The following is a 21,783-nucleotide window of genomic DNA, read 5'->3' as shown; positions in this document are numbered from 1 at the left end:
GAGGTACCGCTGTGGAAGAAGGATCAGGAGAGTCTTCATCAACTTCTTGGACAACAAGGGGAGAATCCTTTCCTAGACGTCATTTTGCCCCAAACGATAAGCTTGGATGTTGAAAGCACCCAGCAGTTTGGAGAAAGGTACGCTGTTCAGGTACTTCCGAACACAATCCTTTCGAAGCTCTGGTTTAATGTGCTCGGGCTTGCTAAGAATCGCCAACTTCAAGTATTATTCGTTCTCTGCACACTTAAACTCAAGTCTGTCACCAAACAATGTGGCAGCTGCTTTCTGCTTCTTAGCCTCGCGCTCGGCAGCAACAACGCAAGCCGTAGAAGAGTCGAGGGCCTCCTTTAGGGAGTTCATTTCCTCGTCATGTTTTCTCTGCAGCTCCTTGGCAGCTGCCGTCAGCCGGTCTATCTCAGAATTGGCCTTGGCCAAATTCTCTTCACAGGTCTGCAGCAGGGAGCTGTTACGGCCAACTCGGCTCAATGCTTCCATGTACTGATAAAAGCGCAACACAACATTCCTGGGGAAGAGGAGATTATCAGAGGAAGTCATAAGAAATTATGAAAAAATGAACAACCAGGAAGACCGGTACCTTGTGGACTGACTAACAAGGGCATCATCGTCCAGGGCTTCAAATTCCCGACAATCAGAAGGTATAAGATTGAGGGAGCTCCATTCTGCAGCTTTCTCAGGGTCTTGTGTCACCCTATCGGTCAGCTTCAGGGTCCACTGAGGGGTGAAGACCTCCTCACAATCCTCGGAATTCTTGGATTTTTTATAGGAGGAAGCATCAACTATATCGTGCTTCCTTTTGGTTCGAGCGGAGGAGGAGACATTTGACCTCTCCACCATTGGTTTCTTCCATTTACCCGAAGCATCAGCCACGGGCCTAATGTTCCTGATACCCCTGTAAGAAGGGTCAGGAGAGGGAACAGAAGCTTCTTGATCGGTAGTTAAGGCTTTGGGAGACCGTTGCTCAGCTGTCACAACGGCCCTAGCAGCCTTCACCCGCAGGTTCTCAGGGTTCATTCTTGGAGGCACTGCAAAGAAGAACAAGAGTTAGAATTATGAAAAGACATATCACTTCAGTAAATTTGAAGGATAATGGTTAGAAGCTCACAATGAGCCAAGCCCCAGTACTGAAGGATGGAGTTATACTCCACCTCAAGTCCATGTATCTCCTGATACCATGGAATTGATTTGATCTTCCTGACGGCTGCCTCGTCTTCTTTGGATAAGGGAAGGCCCCGGTTACTTTCAGAATAGGAAGTACACTGTTTCCAGACGGTCGGGAAGTTGGGATCTGATTGAGGCGCTCGACAGAAAAAGTATCGTTCGCGCCATCTTTTGTGGTTGGAAGGGCAAATTCCTTTGGCAAGAATGCTGCCCCTCCAATCAAGTTCAGCCTTATTGCGTTTGGAGAGAAAAACCCAGCCGGGAGGATGGGAGATAGAAAGAATATGAAAGTGCACAAAAAGAGAAAGAGATGGCGTAACGCCAAGTTCAAAACATAAACCCAAGAAGCCGACGATGAGACACTAGCTATTGGGAAGGAGCATTCCAGGGCAGATGTCCCAGTGATTCAGAATGGCTGAAAACAAAGGATTGAAAAAAGGAAAGCGAACTCCGCTTTCCAGTGCATCTATGTACAGGGAAAACTCGCCCGGAAGGGTCGAATCAACCCTCTCGTCAGAATGAGGAGCCCTAATATGATAAGAAGAAGGAAAATCAAAATCCTGGATTGCTGAAAGAAGGGTTTCCTCCTTGAAAACGGAGGGGACAGAGCCAGGTCCGCCATTAGACCTGGAGGTTTGTTTCGACTGCCTAGAAGACTCGACAATCACCCTAGGAGTCTTGGAAGATCCAGACTCAGGAAGGGCGGAGGAAGTTTCGCTTTTCTCCCTAAACTTTTTGGGAAACTTCAGCAAATTCGCGCCAAAGGACAGTTAGGGTTTTGTTATCACTATCCGACTGCTCGGAAGGAAGGGAAGTGAAAGCTTCGTTACCACTATTATTACTGACACTGGGTACCAGAGAAACCCTATTATCCGCCATTACTAGTTTCAGTAAGGTACAAAAAAAAGACTGGAGACATGAAGTTTAAACTTTGCAAAAGGACCAGTAAACTTACTGATTCAGTGAAGCAAAGGCTCGAGAGCGAGAAGGCGCGAAGCAGACGACGAAGGTTCAAATTCTAGACAAGAAGAATGAAACCTACGAAGACAACAAACCACTTTTAAAACACCCGCACGAGTGTTCGGGGATCTGAACGATCGAGATTGATTCAGCATCAACGGTCGAGATTAGAAGACGTTTTGAAAGTTTGAACTCACGAATCCGAAACAGGCGTTCGGAAACCGTCGCTTGGGTTACGTGAGCCACGATAGATCGACTGCAAAGAGACGCGTGGTATTGCCCTCACAACGCTCGAGGAAAAGTGACCACCGCATTAAATGTGATATGACATTTAATGGGATACGCAGAGACTATTGCCTGACAAAGAACCCAGTTAAAAACCAAGCTCTCGGGATCGACCGAACGCTTGGTCTGGGGGGCTCGTGATACGGAGGAAATATGATCGAACCGGGTTCATACTCGGTTTGACCATCGATCCCGGTCGAGACGGAGGATATCAACTCTCTTCCGAGCTAACCGGATCCAGAAGATAGTTTGCTGAGGATGAAAACTAAATCAGCTACAAGCACGCCCTAATCCGACTTATGGATTAAGTTAATTACCCTAATGACGGCAGGCACAAATTGGCGGCTGTCACTTATCATCATTGAAGGGATAATCATCTAATAACCTCGAGGTTATCTCAAGAGTCCTCTAGTAGGTCAAACTAGTAGAAGTCTATCGCTCAACGGATCTAACTGATAAGATCCAACAACTACCCGAAGAAGGCTCGAGTGCATCCAACGAAGGAGATTCTAAGGTACACTCTATATAAACCTTACTTGCCTACGAGGTGAGGAGGACTTAGATTCACATACACACTGGTAGACGTAAACTATCAAAGGCTTACGATCTAGATCACTTTTCCCAGTTCTTCATTCCTTAGCTCTGTGCTTCTTGCAGAGCCGTTTGTGATTAAGTTCATCAACTGACTTAGCCTTCGGAGGTGGACTCCCGACCCCCGCGGTCGGGCCACGTCTGACACTTTCGTTTTGCAAGTCATCAAAAGGAGATCTAAGGGCTGAGCAGATTTTGGACGCATCAGTTATAAAACCAGTCTGTTCGGGAGCTTACAAGCTGAAGAACATGACAACCCAGAAAGAGTTGGATTGTTCGTGGAATGCCAGACATCTGAAAAAATATTATCCTTAAGGATTATCAATTTCATTCATGATGTAACAAATTTCAACTCAATCAATGCAATTATTGGTTTTCAACAATTATCTTTTGATTGGGGGGCATCATACACCACACTCAAGAACAGATCCAGCCACAAGGCATCGGATGAAAATCCGAGTGAGTTTCCTTTTCATTCTTATTGTATTTTTTTGGAGTTTCTTAAGTCAAGGCATCGGATGAAAATCCGAGTGAGTTCCTTCTACAAGGCATCGGTTTAACACCCGAGTAAGTTCCTTATTAGACTTATTGAATCTTTCCGGAATATCTTTAAGTAAAGGCATCGGTTTAAAACCCGAGTGAGTTCCTTCTCAGACTTATTGAATTTCTCCGGAAATCTTTAAGTAAAGGCATCGGTTTTAAAACCCGAGTGAGTTCCTTCTACAAGGCATCGATTTAAAACCTGAGTGAGTTCCTTCTCAGACTTATTGAATTTCTCCGGAAATCTCTAAGTAAAGGCATTATAAGACCTACTGCAATAATGACTCAAATGACTAGCAAAGTTCAAAGATGAAGTTCAATTCTTTATTAAACGACCAGAAGAGGCCAACCTTTACAACCAACATATAAACAAGTGTTGGGGTACAATCTTCACTCGGTCAAAATGAGAAAGACATCATCGAGAAGTTACAAGATTGAAAGAGCTTTTCCATAAGTAATATAGAGTCAGGAAGCAACACAAATTCAGGAAGAAGGAGAATAAAGTCGGAAAAAAGCATGTTATCAAAATCCTCTGCAATTCCATGCTCTTTATCCAACTTGACCGGAAGAAGTCTGATCTTTGATGAAACCTGCACTCAGGCCAAGTTCTTCATAACTGAATCCTTGGAGAGGAGCATAAGAAGGAGAATCATCGAGATAATGCATGATATTCGGATCCGGGGGCGGAGGATCAATCTTATCCTTGGTCCAGTCAGGGAAAGGAAGACCCAACTTGGCAAACACTTCGGATGACAATCAACGCTGTAGGGAGTCGTATCGAAATGAGGATCTTTCCTTAATATCGATTCCCATACTTCGTTTTCGCCATCGCGGTATGCCTGCAAGTTATAAGCATTCAGCATGTCAACAAAGGGCTTACTGTGCAAATACTTGAAGATGCAAGCTCTGCAAATGTCAGTTGGAAGGGATTCGGGCAAAGGAATGTTAGCTTGCCTTTGGGGTAACGCTTCAGATCCTTTCACCCCTGACTTTCCTACTTCTCGTTCCAGCCGCAGGATCTTCTCCCTGGCATCATCCAAATCTGAACGGAGATGCTCAATCACAGAATTCTTCTCTCCTGCAACCTCCCAAGCTAATTTCCTAAGGCGAGCAATTTCAACGTCCTTGGCTTTGGGGTCTTCCCGAAGCCTGGAAACTTCATTACTCAGTTTACTAAGTCTAGAGGCTGCTTCCACTTGGTTGTGGAAGTTGCCAGTGAGACTCCTGCAAACAACTTCTGAGTTAGTCAGGAGCAAAAGAATATCTTCAGCATCAAAAGATAATGAAGAAAAACTTACATCACCAGTGACTTCATAAAGTCATCGTCTGGAAGTTTGGAAAGAACTCTGCTCTAGCTAGGCATTTGAGCAGCAGTGCACCACTCCAACGCTTTGTCAAACTCGTTTGACACTAATTCAGACTTCCTCGGACAAGGAGAAGGATGAGCTACATCATCCGCCAACCGATGACGCTTCCTAGTGGCAAAATCCTCCAGCTCCAAAGGAGAGGAGGAGGATGCCAAACAAGCACTAGAGTTGGAAATAGAAGCAGCACATGCTGGGACTGCGCCTTCATCAGATGCCAACATAATTGCCTCAGATGTCCGAAGGGTCTCCTTCGAAGAATCCCGATTGGTTTCTCCAACAGGGGCATCAACGGCACACACAGCGATGAAGGGGTCAAGATCTTCCTGGGAAGACCGAACGATCTCTTCAAGCGGAGGGAGCGTAGGAGGAGCATCAATAGAAACTGGGGGAATCTGATCTGAAGATTCACCAACAGCAGTCTCCTTGCACTTAGAAGATTCACCAAATGCAATCACCTCACTGGCAGCAACCTGCGTCGGTACTGGGACAGTCTTCTTGTAGGACTTCGCCCTAATAAAGTTCAAATCGATTCTCGGAGGCACTGCAAGTACAGAAAAGGCAGTATCAGTACGAAAATCCAACAACATTCAGAAAAAGGGAAAACCCTAGTTCTTAAATACCCATTAAGTGAACCCCAAGTATTACTACTGTGAAGTTCACTCAGGGAGAAGGAAAAGTGATGCGTGACATGGGCAAAGTAAAAGCTTACTTGTTCAGATGCTGATCGCAAAATTTTGTTGGAATACGAAAAGTACGAACGCGGCAAAGGAAAACGAAATGTCGTTTTGCTTTGCAAATCTAACTTGCAGATAGCAGGATAAACGAAGAGTACCCTTGAGGGACTTAAATAGCCTCAGGGAATGAGGCAACGGTTGAAGAGCCAAAGGCAACCAAAGGACCGGATCGAAGAAACGCTTCGAGTTCTTCAAAAAGAAAGATCGTCGGTCAGAGGAAAGCCATGTGGAAATATGCCCCTGGTACGAGAATACCTCCAACCGTCACGCCACCACTTAAATAATATTTATATTTCCAACTCGTTGGGAAAAGTGAGTGGTACACAAAGGCAGGGAAACGTTTGGACGTCGTAATAAATGAAGGAGCAGTTAAGAATATGTAAAAGCTGGAAGTTGAAACATCTCTCCCGAACGCCTCTTCATGATATCCCAAAGGTCATCCCTCGTCAAGATACAAGAAGTTAAGTGATAATTTATATCATTTATATTTTATTTCCAAAACAAGCTTTCGGATATAGGATGAGGAAATATTAAGGCAATAATTGGAAAAGTTCTATTTTCATTAATTATGGAGGGCCAAGCTTTAAAAAAAAAAAGTTCTATTCTTCCTCATCATCGACTGAGGAGTCGTTCTCAGGATCATCTTCCTCAGTCTTCTTTTCAGCGACAGTCTGTGAAGTTTCTTTTTGAAGGGGCAGGGAATTAGCAAGATATTCTTCCTAATTCGGGTCAGCTGGAAAAGGATCATCCTCTCCCAAAGCCCAGTCTGGGAAGGCCAACTTAAGCTTTCCAAAGATTTCTTTGTGACACACCTCACGAAATGGAGTTTTTTTTTTTGGATGAATAAATAATCTATTAAAGAGACAAAACAATACAAAAGCACAAGCTAGAGTCAACTAGCGGTGGAGATTTGGGAGTTGATCCCCCAGGAGACAACAATAAGCCTGTTCCTTGGGGAATCAACAATCGAGGGGAGGGGAGAGGAAGAAATCCTAGCTGAAACATCAAAATAAATAGCATTTCAAATGGCATCAATAGAGCGGGATTTGGAGTTCCAGCGCCTGAGATTACGCTCCCACCATATATGGTGGACTGTAGCACCAAAGACGAGCTTGCCAATACGATCACAAATAGAGGTACCTGCGAAATTGCTCATAATCCAAGACCAGTCTCTGGTAAACCCAAATGAGCGACGAGAACGGGGCCAAATATAACTCAGGGCTTTCCTCCACAGGGCACTAGATAAAGGGCAAGTAAAGAACAGATGCTCAGTGTCCTCAATACCATTCCAACAAAGGATACACTTTGGGTTCACAGGGATGTGGCGGGAAATAAGGAAAGACTGAGTTGGTAGGGCTAGGTTTAAGGCTCTCCAAAGAGTTAGAGAATGTCTAGGAATGTGGCCTTTAAACCATACCAGGGGAGGCCATGGGGGGGCAGGGGAGGGTGAGCGAAGGAGGTTCCAGGCCGAAGCTGAGGTAAATGATTTGGTAGTGGGGGACCAAATGATAGTATCATGAAGGAGGGGGTAAATAGGGGGAGGGAACTCCAAACTTGCGTGAGACTATGATGCGGGGAAGCAACCCAAGAACCATTGGAGATAAACTCCGAAACCAAGGTGGATTTGGGAATTCGGGTTTCATAGACTGTGTGGGGGGGAAAGATCGAGAGGAGAACACCCATCGGATGCCATGGATGTTTGCCAGAAAGAGGTGGAGGAGCCAGAGGAGATGTGGGTGGTGATGGTGGAAAGAGCCCGAGGACGAAGGAGGAGGAGCTTCCTCCAAGTCCAAGAAGGATAGGAGGGGCTAGAGACAGTCCAGAAAGAGTTGGATTTGAGAAGGTATGAGTGAACCCAATTGACCCAAATAGAATTATCCTTGGTGATGATTTTCCAAATGAGTTTAAGTAAAGCAGCAGCATTAACATCTTGAATCCTACGAATACCTAGGCCCCCTTCAGATTTGGGCCGACAAACCTTGGACCAGCTTATGGGGCGAAGGAAGCGAGATGAATCCTGGCCCTTCCAGAGGAAAGCACAGAAGAGAGATTCCATAGCAGATGAGATGGCTTTAGGGATCGGGAAAATGCCGCACCAGTAAAGGTAAGAAGATTGGAGCACAGATCGGATGAGCTCAACCCTACCAGCAAAGGAAAGAAGCCGGCTTTTCCAAAGTTGGAGACTTTTGCGGATGTTATCCAACATAGGGGAGCAGTGATAACAAGTAAGCCTACCCGGGATAAGAGGGAGACCAAGATAGATAACAAGGAAGGAACCTGGCTTAAACCCAAAGATATTCAGGAGGGTCGAACGAAGGGCCTCAGAGACTCCTGACAGAAAGAGAGAAGATTTATCAATGTTAACTTTAAGGCCAGATAAAGACTCAAAGAAGGAGAGAGTAGAGGCGATAGTGGAGATGGATGTGGGGTCAGCTTTAGAGAAAATCATGAGATCATCGGCGAAAGCAAGATGAGTCAAATTGATGGCTTTACACTTAGGAATGGGAGAAATCAGGAGTTGATCAGTCTTGGCTTAAAGAAGACGGGATAGAACCTCCAAAGCCAGGGAGAAGAGAAAGGGAGAGAGGGGACATCCTTGGCGGATACCAACACTAGAGGGAAAAAATCCCGCCGGCGAGCCATTAGTAATGATAGAAAAGAATGGGGTGGAAATGCAAACCTCGATCCAGTGGATAAAAGAAGGGGGGAATCTCATGGCTAACAGAACATCACTAATAAAATCCCAGCGAATAGAGTCAAAAGCTTTGTGGAGATCAACTTTGAGGAGAGCTGCAGGGGAGTGGGATGCTCTGTCAAACCCCTTGACAATCTCAGCACAAAGAAGGATATTGTCCACGATGCTACGACCGGAAATGAAAGCGGATTGGTTTGAGCTAACCAGGTTAGGCATAATCTTTTTGAGCCGATTTGCTAGGATTTTAGAGATGAACTTGTATAAGAGATTACAGAGGGGAGATGGGGCGAAAATCAGAAAGGGAGGAGGCACCTGCCTTTTTGGGGATGAGACAAAAAAAGTTTGGTTGACAGAAGAGAGCTAAGAGGGATTGAGGAAGAAACTGCGGATAGCCATAATAAGATCATCCTCAATGATGTTCCAAGCACTAGAAAAACCCCATACTAAAACCATCGGGGCCAGGGGCACGATTTGGTTTGTGGGAACGAATAGCCAAAAGAATTTCATCATGGGATGGAATGGAGAAGAGAGAGGGGAGATCTTGATGGCTAACAAATTTGTTAATCAAACCAGGGGGCAGAGGGGGACGCGAAGGGAGGGAAGAGAGGGGGAGAAAGGAGATTGAAGAAAAAGGAGACTACCTCAGCTTTGATCTCCGGAGGGTCGAGAATCCAAGATCCATTGCTAGAGAGGAGAGCTGGAATAGAATTATAGTTATTTCTTGCTTTGAGGGAACGGTGGAAGAAAGCCGAATTGGAGTCTCCGAGTTGGAGCCATTTAATCCTAGCCTTTTGGCGGAGAAAGTTCTCTTCAATGGAGACCAATGAGGAAAGTTCAAAAGAGAGAAGTCTCTCACAATCCGCAAGCCAAGGATTGAGGGGGTCAGATTGGAGACTGGCCTGGATTTGCAAGAGATGAGAGCGGCAATCAGAAACCCTAGAGGGGATGTTTCCAAACGTGGAGAGGTTCCAACGGCGGAGAGCATCCTTGGTGTTCCTAAGCCGGCGAGCAAAGCTAATGAGGGGAAGGGAGTGGCAATGAACGGGCTTCTCCCAAGCTTCCTTGACCGTGTCGAGGTAAGATGGGTTGGAGGTCCACATATCAAAAAATTTGAATGGTTTGGGACCGAAGGAAGAGAGGGAGAAGATATGGACTAGACAGGGAGAATGATCTGAAAGGCCCGCAGGGGAGAAGGAAGCGTGGGAGTCAGGAAAGGAGGAGAGCCATTGATGGTTGACAAGGAAGCGATCGAGTTTCGAAGCAATCCTATGGTTATGCCAAGAAAGAGAGTGGCCCGACCAACGGAGATCAGTAATACAAGAATCATCAAGACAGGAATTAAAATCCTCAACCGCTAAAGGGTTAGGCCGGCGACCACCCACTCGCTCATGAGAGTAACGAACAATATTAAAATCCCCTCCCACACCCCAAGAGTGATTTACGAGAGCGGAGGAAAGAGCACGAATGGAGTCCCAAAGAGGGGCTCGCTCCGCAACCCGATTGAACCCGTAGACAATGGTAACGAAGAGATTGGAATTGGAATTAGGATGGGACAAGGAGAGATGCATGAATTGGGGAGAAGAGTCGATGAGGGTTATATTGAGGAAGGAGGGGTTCCAGAGAATTCAGATTCTGCCATTGGAGCAGTGGGAATAGTTGGAAAGGAAGGACCAGGAAGGGGCTAAAAAATTGGCAATCCAATGGGAGTTCTCAACTTGGACATGTGTCTCAAGAAGGGCACAAAAATTAGCTTTCGAATCCAAGAGAAATTTCTTGACTTCACTCTGCTTAGCAATATTATTTAAACCTCTAACATTCCACACAATGCAATTAGACATAATAACATAAAAAAGTTCAAGAAGCAAGCTAATCGGGCGAGCTAAACATAGTCTCACATAAGAGAGGGTTCCCATGGGTAGAGATTTCAAAGGTAATAGGGCCAATGGAGGGTGCAGGGGAGGGGGAATAAGGTTCATTTGGCCTGGTTGGGGGAAGGTTGGCTGTGGGCAGGTATAAGGCTTCGGGGCAAGTGATTTTGGAGTTGGAATGGACTGAGGACAAAGGCTGATGGAGCCCATTAGAAGAGATAGACGTGTCTTTGGGTGGCAAAGACCGTTTGGACCTAGGTCTGCGGTTCATGGGCCCAAAAGAAGGGGTTAAAGTGTTAATGGGCTTCAGCCCATAAGAGGGAGATTTGATAATGTGGGAAATATGGGGATGGGCCGTATGATGGTGGGGAGAAGTTGAATGTTTTGGAACAGCTCTCAGCTGTATAATGGAAGAGATATTTGAAGTGGGCCCCAGCTGAAGAGAGGGAGAGGGTAAAAGCGATTTAGGAGGGGAAATAGGGATTAGGTCATTCATCTTCTTTGGGATGGAAGAAGCTCTGGGCGAAATTTCTTTCATGGTCAGGGTGTTGCAGTTATCATCAATTGGGAAAGCCGGAGACTGAGCGTCAACGGAGCAAGGAACAAGTACCTCAGTATATCGATCTGGGCCTCTATCAGTGGCAGCAGCTTCATCAGGAGGAGCAGGAATCTCAGGCACATCAGAGTCCTCATCCGCAGAGTAACTCTCAGGAATAGCTTTCGATTTTGATTGGTCTTCGACTGAGGGGATGACGGCTTTCGAGGCAGTGGTCAAAGCAACAGGTAAGGCAACAGCTTTATTCCTTCTTCTTCTTCGGTAAGTACTGGTTGCCGGAGTTGTGTGTCCAGCAACCGACGGCAGAGGCGCAGCGGCGGTAGAAGTGGTGACTGTAGCAGGAACCGAAACCAACTCAAGAGCATCTATAGAATTCATTTTTAGAAGGGCTTCAGTAGAGAGTCTTGAAACATCAAATGGCAGCGAGTGAACAGGAGCGGTGGTCTTCGCATGTGGATGAGTCGCAAAGGAACATTCATTTGAGGCGTGACCGAATGTGGAACAATGGTCACAACGAGAAGGGATCCATTGAAAACTATGAGTTGGCAATATTTAAGACCAAGGTCATCAGCAATGGTGACATTCGACGGCAGATCTTTTGCAGCAGAAAATTCAACGCAGATTCTCGCGTATGAGAAACGAGTGGAATCCAGCGTGTTTTTGCATCAGTGCGCAATGGCTTTCCAAGTGCAGAACCAATTCTACTCAGACAATCAGAGTTCCAGAACTCAAGCGGAAGTCCTGGCAAATTGATCCACAAGGGAAGAGAGCTGAAGTCGACCCTGCAGAGAGGGAGCGAAGGAGTCCAGGGTTTAATGAATAAGGGAGATTTTCCTACAAACCATGGGGAGCCTTCAAGAGCACGAGAGCGGCAGTCAGGGGAATCGATTGTGAACAAGAAAATGCTAGAATCAATTCGTCGGATATCCAGTATTCCTTGGGCTCTCCATTGCTTGGTGAGTGAAGCTTTCAGAATGGCGAAAGGGGGAGGGGGGCCAAGAAACTGGCCAAGGAAAGCAAAGGACCATCTTAGGATACTAGCAGCAGTGGAGGCGGAGGGGCAATGAGCAACCGGACAAGGGTCATTAGAGGTGGAGGGAATGAAAGAAAGGTCAAGGTCAGAAGAGGAAGGGTTGTGATGGTTGGAGAATAGAGAGTTCCATGGTTTGGGAGGGGCGGAGGGGGAATGGTGGACAGGGGAGGAGGGGTGGGGGGAAGGGGGAGCCACAAGGGGTTCACCGGAGGAAACAGAAGCAGCCATGAGCACAAAGGGGGTCATTGGAGATGTCACGAAATGGAGTTGTGTCAAAAGAAGGGTCAGATTCGAGGATCTTTTCCCAAACATCATTCTGCCCCACGCGGTAAGCTTAAAGGTTGAAGGCACCCAACAGTTTAGAGAAAAGAACGCTATTCAGATATTTCCGAACACAATCCTTTCGAAGCTCTGGTTTAATATGTTCGGGCTTGCTAGGAACTACCATCTTCAGTATATGTTCGTACTCTATGGCTTTAAGCTCAAGACTTTCACCGAACAGTGCAGCAACTTTCTTCTGTTTCCTAGCCTCACGTTCGGCAGCAACAGCACGGACAACTGAAGAGTCAATATCCTTTTTCAACGAAGTCATCTCTTCATTGTGCTTCACCTTCAGCTCTTCGGCTGCTGCCTTCAGCCTGTCTATTTCAGAATTGGCTTTCACCAAATTCTCTTCACAGGTCTGCAGCAAGGAGCCATTGCGACCAACTCGGTTTAATGCCTCCATGTGTTGGTAAAAGCTCAACACAACATTCCTGAGGACGAGGAGATTATCAGAAGAACTCATAAGAAATTATGAAGGGCAATTAATGAAAAATCAAGAAGTACGATACCTGGTAGACTGACGAACGAGAGCATCGTCCCCCAAGGCTTCAAAGGCCTTACGATCGGCAGGCAGAAGACCAAGAGAACTCCATTCCGCAGCCTTCTCAGGGTCTTGTGTTGCTCTATTAGTCTGCATCAGTGTCCACTGAGGCACGAAGATCTCCTCACAATCTTATTCTTTTTGGATATTTTCAGGCGGAAGCATCAACTGAATCATACTTCCTTTTAGTTCGAGTGGCAGAGGGGATATCGGACTCTCCCACCATTGGTTTTTTCCCTTTCCCCGAAGCATCAACCACGGGCTTCAAGTTCCTAATACCCTTGTAGGAAGGATCGGGAGAGGGAACAGAAACTACTTGTTCAGCAGTCAAGGCTCGAGGCGACCGTTGCTCAGCTGTCACAACGGCCCTAGCAGCCTTTGCCCGAAGATTTTCAGAGTTCATTCTTGGTGGCACTGCAAAGAAGGACAAATATCAAGATTGCAAAAAGATATATCATTCTTAGAAAATTTAAGGATGATGGTTAAGAAGCTCACGATGAGCCAGTCCCCAGTACTAGGAGGATGGAGTTGTATTCCATCTCATATCCATGTATCTCTTGATACCATGGAATTGATTTGATCTTACTGACGGCCGTTTAGTCTTCTTTGGATAGGGGAAGGACCCGGTTACCCTCAGAGTATGAAGTATACTGTTTTCAGACGGTCGAGAAGTTGAGATCTGATTGAGGCGCTCGACAGAAAAAATATCGCGTGCGCCATCCTTTGTGATTGGAAGGGTAAGTTCCTTTAGCAAGAATGTTGCCCCTCCAGTTAAGCTCAATCTTATTGTGCTTGGAAAGCACAACCCAACCGGGAGGATGGGAGATAGAAAGAAGATGAAAATGCACAAAAAGAGCAAGAGAAGGCGTAATGCCAAGTTCAAAGCACAAACCCAAGAAGCCGACGATTAGACGCCAGCTATTGGGAAGGAACATTCCAGGGCAAATGTCCCAGTGATTCAGGATGGCTGCAAACAAAGTATTGAAGAAAGGAAAGCGAACCCCGCTTTCCAGTGCACGGAAAATTCACCTAGAAGGGTCGAATCAACCCTCTCATCAGGGTTTGGAGCCCTAAGGTGGTAAGAGGAAGGAAAATCAAAACCCTAAATGGCCGAAAGAAGAGTTTCCTCCTTATACGAGGAGGCAACAGAATCGGGTCTACCACTAGGTTTGGAAGTTTGCTTTGACCACCTAGAAGACTCTGCGGTCACCCTAGGAGTTATGGATGGTCTAGACTCAGGAAGGGCAGAAGAAGTTTAAGCTTTTCCTTCTAATCTCTTCTGGTTAACTTCTGCGAAGTCACGCCAGAGAGTAGTTAGGGTTTTATTATCACTATCCGACTGCTCAGAGGAAAGGGAAACAAAAGCCTCGTTAGCATTATCACTATTACTGGCGTTGGGCACAAGGGAAGCTTCGGAAGAAACCCTACTGTCCTCCATTACTAAAGTCTCACTATGGTACAAAAAGAAAAGAAAAACCTGGAGACAGAAAGTTAACTTTGCAACAGGGTCAATAAACTTACTGATTCAATAAGGCAAAAAGCTCGAGAAGGCGCGAAGGAGACGACGAGGTTTCAAAATTCCAAGACAAGAAGAATGAAACCTACGAAGACAACGAACCGCTTTTAAGCACCCGCACGAGTGTTTGAAGACGTGAACGATCAAGATTAATCCAGCATCGATGACCGAGATTTGAAGACGGTTTGAAAGTTTGAACTCACGAATCCAAAACAGGCGTTCGGAAACCGTCGCTTGGGTTACGTGAGCCACGATAGTTCGACTGCAAAAGGACGAGTGGCATTGCCCTCACAATGCTCGAGGAAAAAGTGACCACCGCATTAAATATGACATAACATTTAGTGGGTTATGCAAAAGCCATTGCTTGACGAAGAACCCAATTAAAAACAAAGCCCTCGGGATCGACCGAACGCTTGGTCTGGGGGGCTCGTGATGTGGAGAAAATATGATCGAACCTGGTTCATGCTTGGTTTGACCTTCGACTCCGATCGAGGCGAAGAGAGTCGACTCGCTTCGGAGCGAGCCGGGTCCAGGAGATAGCTTGCTGAGGAAGAAAACTAACTCAACCACAAGCATGCCCTAATCCAACTTATGGATTAGGTTAATTACCCTAATGATGGCAGACACAACTTGGCGGCTGTCACTTATCACTATTGAAGGGATAATCATCGGATAACCGTAAGGTTATCTTAGGAGTCCTCTACTGTCCAAACTAGTAGAAGTCTATCGCTCAACGGATCTAACTGTTAGAATCCAACGACTATCCAAAGAAGGCTCAAATACATCCAAAGAAGAAGATTCGAAGGTACACTCTATATAAACATCACTTACCTACAAGGTAAGGGAGATCCAGATCCATACACACACATTTGGACGTAAACACTCAGATGCTTATGATCTAAATCGTTTTCCAGTTATTCATTCCTTAGCTCTATGCTTCTAGCAGAGCCGTTTGTGATTAAGTTCATCGACTGACTTAGCCTTCGGAGGTGGACTCCCGACCCCAGCGGTCAGGCCACATTTGACGCTTTCGTTTTGCAGGTCATTCTAAGGAGATCTAAGGGCTAAGCAGATTTTGGACGCATCACTTAGTACCCGACATGCATTGTGCTCTTGGCATCTTTGGCAAAATGCAAAAAACATCACGGGTATCTGATGCATGAAGGGTCAGCATTCAACAAATGTTTGAAAAAATGTATTTGGGATTATACTAAAGTTGATGGATTTGAAAATGCATGGAAGAGTTTGAGAGAGAATCATGGGGTTCAAAACACTTATTGGTTGGATAAGACATAAATTGAAAGAAAAATGGGCATGTTGTTATATGTATGAAGTTTTCACAATAGGTGTGATGAGCACACAACTCGTTGAAAGCATCAATGCGGATCTTAAAAAATGTCTGAAACCCAGTTATAATCTTATACGATTTATGGAACACTTTCAAGATGTTTGGATGCAAAACATGTCAATGAACTAATGCAAGAGTCTGATGCATGAAATACTATACTTGGGAGTTCGCATTCAATGATAGGAGTCTTGAAACAAGCTTTCAGGATATATACTCCAAATATATTTAAGAAGTTTATGACGGAGTATGAGTTGATTTTTATTTATGGTCTCAAAACCCAAAGTGTAAGTGATTTAAATGGTCAGTATGTGATCTCAACGGAAAATGAGTATGGACATTATATAGGAAAGGAATACAAAGTCTTGCATAATCCAGCTGAGGGGAGTCTGACATGTAGTTGTAAACTATTTGAGAGAGAAGGCATCCTTTGTAGTCATGTCTTAAAAGTCTTAGATTACCTTCAAATAAAGTGCATTCCTAAAAGATATATTTTGATGAGATGGATGAAGGCGATAAGAATATTGCCCCTAAATGACAAGAGAGAAATGGAAGGTGTTGAAGTAAATGACCAATTAAGTCACTTACAGCTATATAGAATGATGGCTCCCATATATTTGAAACTTCTTAATGAAGCCTGGTAATACGAAGTTGGTTTTAAAATACTCAATGATCATGCTAATGGGATACATCAAGAGCTCCAAGATGCATTTGTTATACACTATGTTGACCATGTTTCAAAAAAATCTATTAAAACATATACACAACTACAACTTAAAAAGAAAGAATCTCAAAAAGGGGGGGATCAAAGAGAAATAAGCCTTGGCATGAAAAAGTTAGAAACAATAATAGAAGGACAAAGCTCCATCGACGTACCATCATACGGCATACCATCTTTAATGACCATATTGGGTTTGCATGGTGGATATGAAGATATGCCACAGTCTAGTTTCTTGTCACTATTACAGGTATAATATTAAAAAATTTTGTTTAAAATTAAAGTTAAAACATATTTTTCTTTAAATTGCAATAATGTTGTTTATTTGTGTTGTTGGATTATACAACGAGTAGGTACTTCACAGGGTTCAACAGTGTCTGGCATAGACGATCAGTTGTATCCGTTTCAAGGTTCTACTCAGGTAAATGTTTTTATACTTTCTTTGTTATATGGTTTCTAAATTTACATATTGTCCAAGTTCCCTTGTGAGGCTTATTTATTTGACTCTTTTAGACTTGTATGTTATTTAGGGGCATGAGTTATATCCACATTGTTCCTGGAGTTTGCCCACAGGGACCTAAAGCCTCAAAATCCTCTAGTATGTTTTTTCCAACAATGCTATATTCTATTGTTTTGTATAGCATATTTTCTTGTTGTCATTTTTATGTTCAACTTTCTACCCTTCGCATTTCTATTCCTATTTTAGTGCATGGTGATGACTTTAGGTGCTTAATTTGCTCTTCAAATTTCAAATATGTTATGCTAGATATGTAAATCTTCAAAGATATCAAGGAACAAGTACTTGACCAAAGATGGAGCAGTACAAAGTACTAGAACATATTGGAAAAGGGGCTTTTGGTTTTGCTCTTCTCGTGTGGCATAAAATTGAAAAGAAAAAGTGAGGGGTGCAATGCAGCATATTCATAATTTATTTTTTTCTTTGTTTTGCCCGTTAAGTTGATTTTTGGCTCTTTTTTCCCTTGGGTTTTTGTTAAGATATGTACTAAAGAAGATTCGGCTTGCTTGTCAGACTGACAGGTGCCGCAGATCTGCATTGCAAGAGGTTGGTGTCCTGTACTAGTTCCATTTTCTAACTCCTTGGAACTTTTTCTTTTTGCTCAAAGGCTGGATTAAATAGAATTCTTGTGGTCATTAGGTCCCCAGTGAAGTCTTTCCTCTGTCGTGAGACAATTCTGAAATCTTCTTGTTGGTGTGGAATGAGGTTATCTAATTGATGAACTTCTGGTTTTGAGGAGAATCAAGACTGTGATACATGGCTACTTCAGTTCCAAACAAAACCAAGTTTGCCATTCAGAATCTGCTGTACTAGTTTTATTAGCATAAGAGAGTAACACAGAACTTACCTGTAATGAGAACTGGGCATCTTGGTGTTTTTTGGGCCTTTTGGTTAGTTTCAGTTTGGTGTGGCTTGTTTAATCCTTCCATCGAGGCAGCACCTGCTTCTTTACTTGTCAAGAGTTGGATTTATAATCCAAAACCTCAGCATTAGTGCTTCAGTTGGACATTGAATATACTAATTATAATTTTGTCTTTAATCTAGTACACAATTTCTTCAAAGGATCTAGTTGACTTAATGTGAAATCTTTATTTTCATGTATATCCTTTAACCTTTACGGAACATGAGTATAGAGTAAAATTCATACACCATCCTTTCCATTTATTTTTGGATTTAGAAACTTATGCAATGTTGACTACTTGCTAAAGAGTTGTTACGTTGGCATCATCATAGGTTACTGTGAGGGAGGAGACATGTGAGTATCCATTTTGTGTCACTTATTTTCTGAATTTTGAATCCACCTGCATGAAAATATATCTCTGGGTTATTCTGATTTTGTCCCATTATGTTAATGTCTTACAGGGCAGAAGCTATAAAACAAACAAATGGAGTTCACTTTCCCGAAGAGGTTGTCTTTTCTTCACTGCTTGTTCATCATGTTTCAGTTTGTAGTCTTGAGGAAAATTTTATGTGCAAGCTTCCTATCTCATGGTTGAATGTTTAAACTGTATAGAAGCTTTATGCAAGTGGCTGGTCCAACTCTTGATGGCACTGGATTACTTGCATGCAAATCATATTCTTCACCGTGATGTGAATGTCAGTACCATTTCTCTTTGTAAGGACTAGTTCTGTTAGGTTTTCCCATATCGGTGAGATAGCTTTTATTTTATAATGTGCTAAAATAATACCTGTAAACTATAAAAATTGAAGCAAATCTCAATTTTTGGGTACCTCAAAGATGTGGTCTGCTTGTCTCAGGTTTAGTCTATGAAGCAAAGGGCCTCCACGAAAAAGCTCTAACAGCATTCACTGATGCGCTACTTTCAAATCCATCCACGTCCCAAGTCTGGTCTCTTTTGGTGCTCTTCATAGAAAGCTTGGTTACTTGTCACTGGATGCAAGAATCATTATATCAAAAGCCTTGGAACAAGAATATGCAAATTCCCCTGCTAGGTACAACTTCGGGCTGCTATGTGAAGCTGTTGGTGATGCATTAGGAGCAGAAGAGGCTGCTCATTGTTTCCAGATTGCAGCTTTTGTCCAAGATATTGAACCTGTGGAACTTTTCAGATCACATCCACTGCATATATGTAGTAAACTTTGTAATCATCCATTGTATATTCCTAGTTGAGTCATCCACTTTCAATGTATAGTCTAAGACACTGAACCGGATGAACTCTCAGATTATAACTTCTTTTGTTGTTAAATACAGTAGTGTAACTAAACCATCTGGTTTTCTTGCTTTTCAACTGTCTTCACATTTGATCTTCTCCTAGCACTTCCACTGGTTCAGAGATCTCAGCTTTGTAAATGTAGAACGTGGTCATAGTAAAAAAGAAGATGAAATTCAGTACATTTAGTACCACAAAGAATGAATGGTAATAATCTAAATGAGAAGCATTGAACACAACCACCAAGAAATGGAACACAATGCATTAACAGGAAGTTTCCTACAGCAGATACATTATATAAGATATCAGCTCAAAAATATATCAAAATTTTGTCCAGGCAACTGGCACGTTTTAGATTCTACACAATTTTCAGAGGGTTGTCTAGGGATTCCCAAGAGGGAAAACACATTCCTCTGATGCTAATACTCCATCTAACGTTCCTATGATGTGCCAAAAAGCAGCATTTCCTCGAAGGTAAAATCAATGATAGCCTAACCATCCTTACTGGAGGCATGCTTTTCATAATCCCCAACTAATATGCAATATGAGAACAAAAGAAGTCCAAGGAATGAAGCCATGAATGTCATTACTTAAAATATGAGATTGGGATGGATATATATAAAATAAAATTTGAAAAACAGAAGGCTGGTGTTCAAAATTCATATGGCATGCATAATCCAGACTAGATATAATAGAAAACAATGTGTTTCCTTCACTTAGTTTTAAATTCTCATACATTTTAGTGAAAAGGTATGGTACCGTTTCACATGTACACAAAACAGCACAATGCCATTTTGTAGGTCTGTGAAACGGTACCATACTATTTTAAATTCTAAAGGGGACTTCACACATTTAGTGAAATTATATCTTCACATGTGTAGAACGGCACCATGCCATTTTAAATTCTAAAGGTGATTCATACATTTTAGTGAAACAACATGGTGCCATTTCATAGACCTGCACATTGGTATGATAAAACAACATAGTGCCGTTTTGGAGGACTAAGAAACGGTACCATGCCATTTTAAGTTTTAAACGTGAATACATTTTATGGTGCTTTGTGGGCATTTTAGGAAGCTTCCGCGAACGAGAATTAGTCAATTAGCCAATTAGGAAACTTTTGGTTCAAGCCAAAGAAACACTGACATGTGGCGATGATATCAGCATGACATTTAGCACGACCATTTAGCATGACCATTAACATGGCGCTCTACATGGTAAGTTCGTAGTTTTCAGGTCTGGTAGATCCGGTCACAAGAACCTCTTTATAATGGTTGCCGTTGACGGAGATTTTAACGGCGGAATCCGTGAATTAACGGAAGGGCCGTGCATGGACACAATGCCCGGCTGGTCTCTTGACGGAAAACTCAGAGCCTTCTCATCCAACCGCCATAACCCCGACAACGATGAAGCCTTCAGCATATACCTGGTCCGGCCGGATGGTTCAGACCTCCGGGGAGTATACGTGGCTGGACCGGAAGGTTCGACTGAGGCGGATAGAGAGAGGATCAACCACGTGTGCTTCAACTCAGACTCGACGTGGCTGCTATTCACGGCAAATTTGGATGGTGTGCCGGCTGAACTGGTTTTATGGCCGAACCAGTTTCAACCTTATGGAGAGCTGTACGTCGTCATATTGGATGGGAGTGGATTGCAGAGGCTGACATGGAATTGGTATGAGAATGAAACGCCCTACGTTGATTCCATCATCAACGGACGAGATTGAATTGGAATCATTGCATTTGTCGCTATCAAGGAGGGACGATCTTTAGACGATGTAGAAGATGTGAATCCGGGAGGTTGTCGCTATCAAGGAGGGGCGATCTTTAGACGATGTAGAAGATGTGAGGGACGATCTTTAGACGATGTAGAAGATGTGAATCCGGGAGGTTGTCGCTATCAAGGAGGGGCGATCTTTAGACGATGTAGAAGATGTGAGGGACGATCTTTAGACGATGTAGAAGATGTGAATCCGGGAGGTTTGTCGCTATCAAGGAGGGGCGATCTTTAGACGATGTAGAAGATGTGAATCCGGGAGGTTTGTCGCTATCAAGGAGAGAGGAACTGTAGAAGATGTAGGGGGGAATTGTAGAAGATGTGAACCCGGTGAGAAGCTCTTCGACGAGCCTATATAAGTAACGCCATGACCATGAGATCTTAGAACACTAAGGACTCGAGTTGGCTAGAACTTGAGACAAAGCAACCCTTCCCTTCACTTTCATTTCCATCATTATGGAAGCCGCCGGCACCCAGATCGCTAAAATCGTTCCAGTGAAGAGCACCACCCCCGGCGGTGGCAGTGGTGTTGGAGCAGGATCGGTGCCACAGCAGCCACGATTGACACGCTTGCCTCCCAAGAGGGGTAGAATTCTTAAGGGCATCTTGAAGAAGGCAATCTCAGCTCTCTGTTTCTCAGCATGAAGGACCTCTCTGTTTCATCTTTTTCAGTTCTTACTTGAATTTGGTTGTATAATATCATTGTATTGTAATGTTACAGCTGCCACTCTCTCTCTCTTGTTCCCTTAGTTACTGCTATGCTTCTTGATCTTCATGATATGTACTACTTAAACCACTAGTTGTTATTACTTAAAGTACTCTGTTTTTTATCTTTCTTTTGGTGGTGCTGGAGCAGTCTCTCTCTCTTTCTTTCTTTCTCTCTCCCTCTCGTTCTTTCTTGTGGCCGGTTACTGGGGATCAACTCAGGAACTCCACATCTCCGTAAAGGGACAAATAACCTTTGAAGAGATGAAGAAGAGGAAGAAGATAGGAAAAACAAAAAAGAACTAACATGAAGAAGAAGGGGGAAAAAACATGAAAACGACGTTTTTTACCCGGAACGGGTT

At 43.7% G+C, this 21,783-nt stretch overlaps 1 long non-coding RNA gene across 2 annotated transcripts in view; it reads left to right on the top strand.

Annotated features, from left to right (window-relative positions):
• LOC149008624 (uncharacterized) overlaps positions 1-18,969 on the top strand; it is a 46,891-nt gene extending 27,922 nt beyond the window's left edge. The window contains exons 2-6 of one of the 2 annotated variants that reach the window (XR_016175331.1): positions 16,606-16,673; positions 16,783-16,850; positions 17,019-18,177; positions 18,283-18,365; positions 18,528-18,969. This is a non-coding gene — a long non-coding RNA (uncharacterized LOC149008624). Of the gene's footprint in view, positions 1-16,605; positions 16,674-16,782; positions 18,178-18,282; positions 18,366-18,527 lie in introns of both variants that reach the window. The other variant, XR_016175330.1, reaches the window with a different exon arrangement.
• The last annotated feature ends 2,814 nt before the right edge of the window (positions 18,970-21,783 follow it).

The sequence above is a fragment of the Hakea prostrata genome, chromosome 8 (assembly GCF_041222555.1).
Source record: "Hakea prostrata isolate BN-2017 chromosome 8, UWA_Hpros_2, whole genome shotgun sequence".
NCBI classification, from domain to species: domain Eukaryota; kingdom Viridiplantae; phylum Streptophyta; class Magnoliopsida; order Proteales; family Proteaceae; genus Hakea; species Hakea prostrata.
The sequence above is the reverse complement of the archived record's forward strand: the minus strand, read 5'-3'. Positions and strand labels throughout refer to the sequence as shown.